The sequence below is a fragment of the Delphinapterus leucas genome, chromosome 4 (assembly GCF_059928025.1).
Source record: "Delphinapterus leucas isolate spDelLeu-1000000601 "Yukka" chromosome 4, BTC_Dleu_Yukka2, whole genome shotgun sequence".
NCBI lineage: Eukaryota > Metazoa > Chordata > Mammalia > Artiodactyla > Monodontidae > Delphinapterus > Delphinapterus leucas.
Window position 1 is genome coordinate 85650934 of NC_143132.1, and position 12837 is coordinate 85663770.

Consider the following 12837-nt stretch of genomic DNA (forward strand, 5'->3'; position numbering starts at 1 on the left):
TATTAGTTCTAACAGTTTTTTGGTGGAGTCTTTAGAGTATTCTATATAAAGTATCTTGTCATTTGCAAATAGTGACAGTTTTACTTCTTTCTTTCCAATTTCACTACATTTCTTTTTCCTAATTGCTGTGCCAATACAATGTTTAACAGAAGTGACAATACTGGGCATCCTGTTTTGTGCCTAATCTCAGAGGAAGAGGCTTCAGCTTTTCACATGATGTTACCTGTGGGTTTCTCATATATGGCCTTTATTACCTGAAGTATGTCCCCTGTGTATATACTTTGTTGAGAGTTTTTATCATAGACAGATGCTGAATTTTGTCAAATGCTTTTCTGCATCTATTGAGATAATCAAATGATTTTTATCCTTTATTTTGTTAATGTGGTTTATCACGTTGATTGATTTGTGGATACTGAACCATACTTGCATCCCTGGAATAAATCCCACTTGATCACGATATATGTCCTAATGTATTATTGAATTTGGTAAGTTAATTTCTTGTTGAGGATTTTTGTATCTATGTTCATTATGGATATTGACCTGTGATTTTCTTTTTTAGTGGTGTCATTGTCTGGTTTTAGTATCAGAATAATACTGGCCTTATAAAAGAAGTTTGGAAGTGTTCCTTCCTCTTTAAACTTCTGGAACAGTTTTTGAAGGATAGGTAGTAAATCTTCTTGGAATGTTTGGTAGAATTCAACAGTGAAACCGTCTGGTCCTGGACTTTTGGTTGTTGGAGGGTTTTTGATTACTGATTCAATCTTTTTACCAGTAGTCAGTCTATTCAGATTTTCTATTTTTTTTATGATTCAGTCTTGGAAGATTGTATGTTTCAAGAAATTTATCGATTTTTATTCTAGGTTGTCCAATTTGCTGGCATAAGATTGTTCACAGTAGTCTCATGATCCTTCATATTTCTTTGGTATCAGTTGTAACTTCTCTTTCCTTTCTTATTTTGTTTACTTGAGCCCTCTTTTTATTTTGGTTAGTCTCACTAAAGGTTGGTCACTTTGGTTTATCTTTTCAAAGAACCAGCATAGTTTCATTGATATTTTCTCTTCCTTTTTTAGTCTCTATTTCATTGTTCCTACACTGATCTTTAGCATTTCCTTCCTTCCACTAATTTTGGGCTTCATTTGCTCTTCTTTTTCTAGTACCTCTAGGTGTGAAGTTAGATTGTTTGAGATTTTTCTTGTTTCTTGAGTTAGGCCTGTATTGATATACACTTCCTTTTTAGAACCACTTTTGCTGCATCCCATCAACTTTGGTATATTTTATTTCTGTCTTCATTTGTCTATCTGTATTTTTAAATTTCTTTTTGGATTCTTTAATGATACATTGCTTATTTAGTAGCATGTTGTTTAATCTCCACACATTTGTGATTTTTCCAGTTTTATTTTTGTAATTGATATCTAGTTTCATACCATTGTGGTTTAGAGGTGATGCCTGATAGAATTTCAGTCTTTTAAAATTTGTTGAGGGACTTCCCTGGTGGTACAGTGGATAAGATTCCATGCTCCCAATACAGGGGGCCTGGGTTCAATCCCTGGTCAGGGAACTAGATCGCACATGCATGCAAGAACTAAGAGTTCGCATGCCACGACTAAGGAGCCTGCATGCCGCAACTAAGGAGCTGGCGAAGCCACAACTAAGGAGTCCACAAGCCACAACTAAGGAGCCTGCCTGCCACAACTAAGACCTGATGCAACCAAATAAATAAATAAATATTAAAAAAATAAAATTTATTGAGACTTTTGTGGCCTATCTTATGCTCTATCCCAGAGAATGTTCCATGTACATTTGAGAAGAATGTGTATTCTGCTGCTTTTGGATGAAATATTCTGTATATATCTCTTAAGTTTATCTGGTCTAACATGTCATTTAAGGTGCTCTCAGTTAAGCCTGATGTGTCCTTATTGATTTTCTGTCTGGATGATCTAGCCATTGATGTAAGTGGGGTGTACAAGTCCCCAGCAATATTGTATTGCTGTCAATTTCTCCCTTTAGGTCTTTTAATATTTGTTTTATATTTTTTGGTGTTCCTAAGTTGGGTGCATATATATTTATAAATGTTATATCTTGATGGATTGACTCCTTTATCATTAGGTAACACCCTTCTTTGTTTTTCATTATAATCTTTGTTTTAAGGTCTATTTTGTCTGATATGAGATGACTAAACCAGCTTTCTTTTTGTTTCCATTTGCATAGAGTATCTTTTTCCATCCCTTCATCTTTCAGTCTCTATGTGCCCTTACTTCTGAAGTGAGTCTCTTGTAGGCAGCATATAGCTGGGCCCTGTTTTTTAATCCACTCATCCACTCCGTATCTTTTGATTTCATAGTGCCCACTACCTCCTTTTTTTCATAGGAGAAATTGACAGCAATACAATATTGTTGGGGACTTGTACACCCCACTTACATCTTATTTTTCTTTATTTTATTGCAAGCAAGGATGACCATATTACCATATTTTCATATATTTATTGGTCATTAAGATTTCTTCTGTAAATTGCCTATTTGTTTCCTTTGTCCATTTTTTGATGAGATATTGAGCTTTTCCTTATGGTTTTCAAATCAGTTTGTGCACTAGGGATTTTAGCCTTTAATCCGTCACATAAGATAAAGTATTTCCTTTATTTTTTTGTGTGGTAAATATACATAAAATTTGCCATGTTCACCATGTTTAAGTGTTTAATTAATTGGCATTAATTATATTCAGAACGTTGTGCAACCATCACTACTACCTAGTTCCAAAAGTTTTTCATCATCCTAAACATAAAATTTGTACCCATTAAGAAATAAGTCCCCCTTCTTTCCTCCCCTAGTCCCTGGTAACCTCTAATCTACTTTCTGTCTCTATGAATTTACCTATTCCAGACGCTTCTATATATGCAAGGAATCAAACAATATTTGCCTTTTGGTGTCTGGCTTATTTTCACTAAGCATGTTTCTAAGGTACATTCATGTCCTAGCATGTATCAGAACATCATTCCTTTTTTTTTTTTTCCTATTTATGTACCACATCTTCTTTATCCATTCCTCTGTGGATGGGCATTTAGGTTGCTTCCATGTCCTGGCTATTGTAAATAGTGCTGCAATGAACATTGGGGTGCATGTATCATTTTGAACTATGGCTTTCTCTGGATATATGCCCAGGAGTGGGATTGCTGTGTCGTATGGTATCTCTATATTTAGTTGTTTAAGGAACCTCCATACTGTTCTCTATAGAGGCTGTACCAATTTACATTCCCACCAACAGTGTAGGAGGGCTCCCTTTCTCCACACCCTCTCCAGCATTTATTGTTCCTAGATTTTTTCATGATGGCCATTCTGACTGGTGTGAGATGATATCTCATGGTAGTTTTGATTTGCATTTCTCTAATGATTAATAACGTTGAGCATTCTTTCATGTGTTTGTTGGCAGTCTGTATATGTTCTTTGGAGAAATGTCTACTTAGGATTTCTGCCCATTTTTGGATTGGGCTGTTTGTTTTTTTGTTATTGAGCTGCATGAGCTGCTTATAAATTTGGAGATTAATCCTTTGTCAGTTGCTTCATTTGCAAATATTTTCTCCCATTCTGAGGGTTGTCCTTTCGTCTTGTTTATGGTTTCCTTTGCTGTGCAAAAGCTTTGAAGTTTCATTAGGTCCCATTTGTTTATTTTTGTTTTTATTTCCATTTCTCTAGGAGGTGGGTCAAAAAGGATCTTGCTGTGATTTATGTCATAGAGTGTTCTGCCTATGTTTTCCTCTAAGAGTTTGATAGTTTCTGGCCTTACAGTTAGGTCTTTAATCCATTTTGAGCTTATTTTTGTGCATGGTGTTAGGGAGTGATCTAATCTCATACTTTTACATGTACCTGTCCAGTTTTCCCAGCACCACTTATTGAAGAGGCTGTCTTTTCTCCACTGTACATTCCTGCCTCCTTTATCAAACATAAGGTGACCATATGTGCGTGGGTTTATCTCTGGGCTTTCTATCCTGTTCCATTGATCTATCTTTCTGTTTTTGTGCCAGTACCATACTGTCTTGATTACTGTAGCTTTGCAGTATAGTCTGAAGTCAGGGAGCCTGATTCCTCCAGCTCTGTTTTTCGTTCTCAAGATTGCTTGGCTATTCAGGGTCTTTTGTGTTTCCATACAAATTGTGAAATGTTTTGTTCTAGTTCTGTGAAAAATGCCAGTGGTAGTTTGATAGGGATTGCATTGAATCTGTAGATTGCTTTGGGTAGTAGAGTCATTTTCACAATGTTGATTCTTCCAATCCAAGAACATGGTATATCTCTCCATCTATTTGTATCATGTTCAATTTCTTTCATCATTGTCTTATAATTTTCTGCATACAGGTCTTTTGTCTCCTTAGGTAGGTTTATTCCTAGGTATTTTATTCTTTTTGTTGCAATGGTAAATGGGAGTGTTTTCTTAACTTCACTTTCAGATTTTTCGTCATTAGCGTATAGGAATGTCAAGATTTCTGTGCATTAATTTTGTATCCTGCTACTTTACCAAATTCATTGGTTAGCTCTAGTAGTTTTCTGGTAGCATCCTTGGAATTCTCTATGTATAATATCATGTCATCTGCAAACAGTGACAGCTTTACTTCTTCTTTTCCAATTTGGATTCCTTTTATTTCCTTTTCTTCTCTGATTGCTGTGGCTAAAACTTCCAAAACTATGTTGAATAAGAGTGGTGAGAGTGGGCAACCTTGTCTTGTTCCTGATCTTAGTGGAAATGCTTTCAGTTTTTCACCATTGGGGATGATGTTGGCTGTGGGTTTGTCATATATGGCGTTTATTATGTTGAGGAAAGTTCCCTGTATGCCTACTTTCTGCAGGGTTTTTATCATAAATGGGTGTTGAATTTTGTCAAAAGCTTTCTCTGCATCTATTGAGATGACCATATGGTTTTTCTCCTTCAATTTGTTAATATGGTGTATCACATTGATTGATTTGCGTATATTGAAGAATCCTTGCATTCCTGGAGTAAACCCCACTTGATCATGGTGTATGATCCGTTTAATGTGCTGTTGGATTCTGTTTGCTAGTATTTTGTTGAGGAGTTTTGCATCTATGTTCATCAGTGATATTGGCCTGTAGTTTTCTTTTTTTGTGACATCCTTGTCTGGTTTTGGTATCAGGGTGATGGTGGCCTCGTAGAATGAGTTTGGGAGTGTTTCTCCCTCTGCTATATTTTGGAAGAGTCTGACAAGGATAGGTGTTAGCTCTTCTCTAAATGTTTGATAGAATTCACCTGTGAAGCCATCTGGTCCTGGGCTTTTGTTGTTGGAAGATTTTTAATCACATTTCTAATTTCAGTGCTTGTGATTGGTCTGTTCATATTTTCTGTTTCTTCCTGATTGAGTCTTGGCAGGTTGTGAATTTTTAAGAATTTGTCCATTTCTTCCAGGTTGTCCAATTTATTGGCATAGAGTTGCTTGTAGTAATCTCTCATGATCTTTTGTATTTCTGCAGTGTCAGTTACTTCTTTTTCATTTCTAATTCTGTTGATCTGAGTCTTCTCCCTTTTTTTCTTGATGAGTCTGGCCAATGGTTTATCAATTTTGTTTATCTTCTCAAAGAACCAGCTTTTAGTTTTATTGATCTTTGCTATCGTTTCCTTCATTTCTTTTTCATTTATTTCTGATCTGATCTTTATGATTTCTTTCCTTCTGCTAACTTTGGGGTTCCTTTGTTCTTCTTTCTCTAATTGCTTTAGATGCAAGGTTAGGTTGTTTATTCGAGATGTTTCCTGTTTCTTAAGAAACGATTGTATTGCTATAAACTTCCCTCTTAGAACTGCTTTTGCTGCATCCCATAGGTTTTGGGTCATCATGTCTCCATTGTCATTTGTTTCTAGGTATTTTTTGATTTCCTCTTTGATTTCTTCAGTGATCACTTCGTTAGCCTCCATGTGTTTGTATTTTTTACAGATCTTTTCCTGTAATTGACATCTAGTCTCATAGTGTGTGGTCAGAAAAGATACTTGATACAATTTCAATTTTCTTAAATTTACCAAGGCTTGATTTGTGACCCAAGATATGATCTATCCTGGAGAATGTTCCATGAGCACTTGAGAAAAAAGTGTATTCTGTTGTTTTTGGATGGAATGTCCTATAAATATCAATTAAGTCCATCTTGTTTAATGTATCATTTAAAGCTTGTGTTTCCTTATTTATTTTCATTTTGGATGATCTGTCCATTGGTGAAAGTGGGGTGTTAAAGTCCCCTACTATGAATGTGTTCCTGTCGATTTCCCCTTTTATGGCTGTTAGTATTTGCCTTATGTATTGAGGTGCTCCTATGTTGGGTGCATAAACATTTACAATTGTTATATCTTCTTCTTGGATCGATCCCTTGATCATTATGTAGTGTCCTTCTTTGTCTCTTCTAATAGTCTTTGTTTTAAAGTCTATTTTGTCTGATATGAGAATTGATACTCCAGCTTTCTTTTGGTTTCCATTTGCATGGAATATCTTTTTCCATCCCCTCACTTTCAGTCTGTATGTGCCTCTAGGTCTGAAGTAGGTCTCTTGTAGACAGCATATATATGGGTCTTGTTTTTATATCCATTCAGCCAGTCTGTGTCTTTTGGTGGGAGCATTTAATCCATTTACATTTAAGGTAATTATCGATATGTATGTTCCTATTACCATTTTCTTAATTGTTTTGGGTTTGTTATTATAGGTCTTTTAAAGTTAAAAAGTGAACATTTCCCCATTTTCCTTACCAAATGCTTAACTATGCTACCCAACATTCTCAGCCCAAAAGTAGCATTATTATTACATGGACAGAAACATCAAAACAAAAGGATTTTAAGACACAGACCCATGTTAATATTTGAAATAACTGGAAACGGTTACATTATTCTTTAAATAAAATAATTGTTGAACACAATGAAATTAATGAAGTCTCCAGTGCCCAGGACAGATTATGTGAATTGTGGAGGGACAATGTTTTTATTCTTTTTGAAAAATGAACTATGTTACAAACTTCCAAAATTAACTGCTTTACTATATTTTATTGATATAAATACAACCAATTTCAATAAGCAGCAGCTACCATTCTACCATTACACCAAAGGCAAAATGGTTAAATACTAATGTGAAGTATAATTGCAGAAACGCTTTCACTTCTACTAAAGTTGTCTCTAACACCATCGTATATACTTTGAACAGTTTGCTTGTAATTGATGAGATGTTTGAAATGAAGCAAAGCTGAATTTTAATCAAACTTTCATTTCTCAGTGGAAACTGCTCTCTTCATCAGAGGTGGTTGAGCCTTCCTGACATCAAACATCATTTCCAAAGGTGGGTTATTAAGAGAACACCGATCAGGTATATGGCCTGTCTGGTTATAATACTCCTTTGAGAGTGAACAGCTCCCAAGTATGTCTTGCAGTGCTCCAAAAATAGCTCCTCCCAACCAGGCTACACAATTAGCCTTTGCAGGTGGAGTATGAATTCAGAATGTCTTGGTGCTAAGTGTTTTTTATATTTTGGTTTTTCTACCAAATACCTTATTTCTGCAAGTAGTCTGTGGAGGAATCCTGGCAACATAGACGTGCCACCTATGACTACCAAATTCTCTGCTAGTTGCTTCCTAGCGTCTACTGGACACTGCGTAAGGGAATCCAATATTAAAGTGGCAACTGATTTCTCTTCATTATCTTGCTCAAAAAGGATTTCCACAACCGAATCTCTGATTGATCCAAGGACATGTAAAATCTTCTCTCCATCTAATGGGTAGTCAACATTTGGGGGTGGTGAGGGACGCTCAGTATTCCCATCAATATTAAATTTTGCTGCTTGGATTTTTAGTCCACGCTTCAGATCACTAACAAAGCAAGTGTGCACTTTAATGTCCTCCAAGATACCTTCTTGAATTGAACCCATCGCAGAGGGAAGGCTCTGTTCTTTAGCAGCACCTGTGTCAACAGTACATTGTTCCAATAGTTGAGTTTCCAACTCCTTGTGAAGAGCTTTTCCTCCTAGGGGGAGTGCTCCCCAACAATTTAGTACTGGGATTCCTTCATATATAGGTAACACCAAGCTTTCCCTATATTCACAATCCAGGACCATGGCAGAGTTTATCCCAAGTTTAAGAAGAGCCATTAGATGACTTGGATCAAGCAAGACAGATGGAACCTCAAAATACTTGAAAAGAACACGAGTGAGTGTCTCTCTGAAGTGGGAAGGACATAATACCGACTCAATAACCACAACTCTGTGGTCTCTGGGATTCACCAATAGATGCCTGAAATACAGTATGTGGATGAATTCCTTTAGGTAGGAATATAATTCTTCTGTATTGATATTATATTGTACAACTTTGACAGGCTTAGGCATGCCAGCTTTTTTTTTTATCACACTAGGAATTATGCATCTTGGGCCAGTTTCTCCAGCAAATCTACACTTGGTAAATAAAAGCCTCTCCCAGGTCTATCACGACTGCCGTTTTCTCTCTGCCGGTCCCCAGGCCCTCGTACAGCAGCATGGTAGTAAACAAGCCGGTAAGGAGGCAGGCGCTGACAGACCTCGGCTGCCGACAGCCCTCGGCTCTAGGAGGGCCCATCATTCTTTTTTACGGCTAAATAATATTCCACTGTTTGTATATGCCACATTTTGTTTATCCATTCATCTGTTGATGGATACTTGGACTTTTCCCACCTTTTGTCTGTTGTGAATAATGCTGTTATGAACTTTTGCATACAAGTATTTGTTTGAATCGCTGTTTTCAGTTCTTTTGGATATATATATCCAGGAGGGGAATTGCTGGGTCATATAGCAATTCTATGTTTAACATTTTGAGAAACCACCAAACTGCTGTTACTCTGTATGCCTTGTATGCCTTATAAATGCCACTAGCATCTGAAAGCAGAAGCTCTATGTTTTCTTTGTGTGACTAGCAGGTTCATACCGTCCATCTTCCTTTTTAACAGAGGAAATCAGAACAGTCTCCTCAGTCTCTTTATTGAAATGTCCGATGAGTAGATCACAATTCTGTTACTACAGCGTTGTCTTGCTGTACAGGCCTAAATACAGGTTCTATCATGAATGAACCTTTGAACTTAAACAAATCTTAGAGGCTACTGACCATTTATTTATTTGACTAAATTATTTTGTCTGATGACAAAGAGATGCTGCATTTTGTTTCTGGTATTGTAAGAAAGGTTTCATTTTGGTGAAGCATAAACATTTGAATACTAGCCTTGGTACTCAGTCGTCATGGAATATGTCTCAGTGTGCCAACACAGACCAGTATGAAGTTGGTTCTTAAAGGGATTTCTTTATTTGCACCTGAGGATATTTAAAAAATTTTTCTCTTCTTGACTGGCCAGAAATTTTGACATAAAAAAATCCATTTTTAAATCAACCAACCTTTGAGAGTGAATTGTTAATGTGGACTTGAAGCATTAAGAAAGTTTAAGTTGAAGAGAAATCTAGATCTACAACCTTACTGAAGTAAAACTGTTTCTTCATCTTACTAAAATCTAAGATGATTTCTAGAAAAAGTTGTACAGCTCTCAACAGTAACCTGATTTACTCTGGTCAACATATCAAATGCTGGGGCTACTGGGACTAAAGACCAAGTGAGAAATTGATGTCCTACTAAAAGACTGAACATTAAGTTCCCCTTGGGACATTGAGAATAATTCTGGTTCAATTCTATTAATGTAAAGCCCAGGAAACCCAACAGAACAGAAGAAGAAACAGAGGAAGAAAGTAGATGTAGTCCAATTCAGAATGACACAATATCTTTTTTTTACTTGTGTAATAAAGAGAACACCCAATATGGCTTCAGAAGACCTGTCTGAGCTTGAATTCCATCTCCATCACATACTACTTGTGAGACTTTAGGCAAGTAACTTTACTTTTCTGAGCCTCGGTTTCCTCTTTTGTAAAATAAGGATTAAGAAAATCTCTAACAGAATTATTGAGAAGATCAAAGTGCTTTTCATATTGGAAAGCTCTATACCAATGGTTCTCAAGTGAAGATAATTTTGCCCCCACAAGACAATCGGCAACATCTGGAGACATTTTTAATTGTTACAATTGGGAGAGGGTGAACTACTGACATCTATTGGGTAGAGAACAGGGATGCTGCTGAACATTCCATAATGCACAGATCCGCCCATCACAACAAAGAATGACCCATTCTAAAAAGTCAATAGTTCTGAGGCTGAGAAACCTTGCTGTATATTATTACTTACTTTTATGCAGTGAGCTGCCAGTGTTTTGACTTCATTGCTGTATTTTTGTCAGCAGTTCAGGGTTTACTAAGAGGTTTCTTCTTCAATCAAACCCCAAGTAATGTAATCACAATAACTGCCACTTTAAGTACATGGTTTTATCTAGTCTATCACTATTCTCTAACCAACATGCACCAATCACATGTCTATAGAGAAAGACTAATAACCTATGACTTGGAAATGCTAAACCCTAGACACCTGACTTCTTTAACTGTATCATTTAAGAGCTTTACATAGATGATGAACTCTACACGAAATGACGAAGAGTTGTAGGTACCAACAGGGGGACAGTAGCCTGGTATTCAAGCAATAACTGGCAAAATAACTCTGTTGGATTAGGTTGAATACCCGTGCAGCTGCTCTGTGAGCAGTCATTAACAAGGTCAGAGAATACCTTAGGAACCCACAGAAGCAAAACAGCTATTTGACTAAGTTCTTTGACTTATTAGTATAGTTGTCTCGGTTTCTCCCTCTGAAAAATGAGACTTGGAAAGGGGAGTCACAATCATGAATGAGGATGGAAACTCTCTGATACCAGCTCTCATCAATGCTGTGGCTACTGAGGGGACAGGACAGTATGTCATCCTTTCCTATCCAGGTGAAGAACCATGAAAAAATAAAAGTACATGCTTTTTTCATATGCTCTGGATGTATGGTGTCTTTGCACAGGATTATACATGAAACAGAAAATACACCGTCTCGAGATTACCACTGAAAAGTCCAGTTAGTTTAGTCAGTTAATTCAATGGTTTGAAAAAAAAAAAATCAAACCTATTCACAGTAGCTGTTTGACTCAGACTGTGTCTGAACATATAAACTGATCTGACTGGCTAAGTCAGTCAATGGTTAATGAAGCTGGCGAACAGAGATCATTTGAAGCATCATTTGATGATGCTCTTTTAGTCTCACAGAGATGTAACTTTAACCTGACTCTAAGTGAATCACAAAATTTGTATCTCTCAAAAATTATACAGGCAATTATGAATACCCCAATTAATAAAAAGAGAAATGCCTTTTTTTGCTCAGTGGACAGGGATATGAAAAAAGGAAAAGTGCACATGCTATTCAATAGACATATGATTAGATGATTCAGTCAGAAGTCCTATTCAAAGAGAAAGCTATTTATCCCAACGAAATCACCCTTTGTGTTTGGTTGATGCAGAAGGTGCCTTAATTTCTCTGACATATAGAGGAGGTAGGTCTTGATGTCCAAATATGCTAACAGAATGCAGGCATTTTTATACATGGTTGTCAGGTAAGGACTCGGAGCACATTTTTAAAGACTCTTGGTAGGCCACTGAACTTGGATCATTCTTAGCTAAGGTATCGAAAACACTTCAAATACTTTAAAATAAAACTAATCCATGCACTGGTGTGTTGAAAACTTTTCCTATCCCCAGGGCACTAAAATAATACCCTTCTGAACAGTAGGTGAAGTATTTTTAGGCGATAGCTCCCTAGTTATAACAAGGCAAGTCAATTTTTAGGAATTGGGGATGCTAATCACAGTGTCTCAAGATGTGCATTGCTGGGGAGTGAAAAATAAGACCACAAACTGACATGACTGCAATGTGCTACACTCCCTCGAAGGAGATGTAAACAGGAGGGAGACTTGGCTTCCTGATCCCGCCACCACTGGATCCATCATAAAGGTCAAGATAATAGGCCACAAACAGCAAAAACAACACCACTCGCTCTCCCCTAGCCTAGCAGATAAGTGTAGAAACTCAGCTTCCTGCAGGGATAAGTGGTGGCTAGCCCAGGTGGAGGAGGAGTAGGTCTGAAAATATGCATGTTAAGAACACAAGGCACTGTAACGATGCCATCAAATTTAGCATTAAATATATTTTACAATCAATTGAGATACCATAGATTGCCCCCAAACATGCATGAGATACTTCCAGGGTTTTACCAGACTGCATACTCTTTCATGTTTATGCCTCTCTAGTGTTTTTGGACTTTAAAAGCTCTCAACACTACAAATGTACTTGTGTTAACAAATGAAACTGCAATAAATGCAATTTCTGGTTTAATGCCATCATTAAAGTATGACTATTTGAGATTTCAATTTCCCTGAAATGTCCAAATTAGTCTTACAACCCAAAGCTAAGGTAGGCATTGACTAAAATAAAGGGTGTCAGAAAATTCACATAAAAGTAAAATAACTGAGTTACTAAAAGTTGCCAAATAAATTAAGTTTCATATCTAATAGGAACTTATTACAGACATGATCAAAAGCATGTATTTATTTTATTATTTTTTTGAATTTTATTTATTTATTTTTTAAACAGCATGTTCTTATTAGTTATCTATTTTATACGCATTAGTGTATACATGTCAATCCCAATCTCCCAATTCATCACACAACCACCACCCCCCCCGCCACTTTCTCCCCTTGGTGTCCATACATTTGTTCTCTACATCTGTGTCTCTATTTCTTCCTTGCAAACAGGTTCATCTGTGCCATTTTTCTAGATTCCACATGTATGCGTTAATATACGATATTTGTTTTTCTCTTTCTGACTTACTTCACTCTGTATGACAGTCTCTAGATCCATTCACATCTCTACAAATGACTCAGTTTTGTTCCTT

At 36.6% G+C, this 12837-nt stretch overlaps 1 pseudogene; it reads right to left on the reverse strand.

Moving 5' to 3' along the window:
- Positions 1 to 7214: 7214 nt before the first annotated feature.
- LOC111175602 (actin-related protein 10 pseudogene) lies at positions 7215 to 8504 on the reverse strand (annotated as a pseudogene).
- Between the last annotated feature and the right edge of the window lie 4333 nt (positions 8505 to 12837).